We start from the raw sequence: 705 nt of genomic DNA on the forward strand, positions 1-705 counted from the left end.
CCCGCGGAGCCCCGCCGGGGTGGGGGGGTCAGGGCGAGAGATTACGGGGCACAGCGTCGCCCCCGGTTTGGGCAGCCTGCGCCCTCCAGACGCGTGAAAAGCGACGCTTCTTCGTTACAGGAATGAAAAGAAGCGCCGCGCTTCGTTGCGTGGTGCCCCGGTTGCTGCTTAATTATCCCCGTTATGTGTTTGACTCTGGCAGCCCCCAGAAACGTCCCCGACTCGGTGCTCACATCTGGATCAGCTCGATAAAACACGAGACGGTTTGGGGTGGGTTTTTTTTTTTAAGAAGACCCAATCTTCCCGGTGTTTATTTCTCTCCTCACTCCCACTTGATTCCCCTAAAGGCTTCCTGTGTATCGCTGCTCCCATGCAAAAGTTTGAGAGGGCTGCATGCAACGGTGCTGCTGCATCTTCCCCCAATTACAGTAGTAAAATCTTAATTAAAAAGAGCCCGTCCATTGGCTGCCATGTAGGGGAAGGCAGACACGCACGCCCGGAGGCAGCGCAGCGCCCGGAAGCATCCCAGAGAAATATAGTTCTCGATTAGTGTATTTTCATCTCGTTCTTAGCGGAAGACAGTTTGTAAGTACCTGCTAATGTTAGTGCTCTTTAAGGTTTCAATTGTTCTAGGGGGTTTGCCATTGACTTTTTCATTATTTACCTACTGAATCAAAGTAAGCAAATGCCATCTGTTTCCCTGCT

Source organism: Aptenodytes forsteri, unplaced genomic scaffold, assembly GCF_000699145.1.
Source record: "Aptenodytes forsteri isolate BGI_AS27 unplaced genomic scaffold, ASM69914v1 Scaffold119, whole genome shotgun sequence".
NCBI classification, from domain to species: domain Eukaryota; kingdom Metazoa; phylum Chordata; class Aves; order Sphenisciformes; family Spheniscidae; genus Aptenodytes; species Aptenodytes forsteri.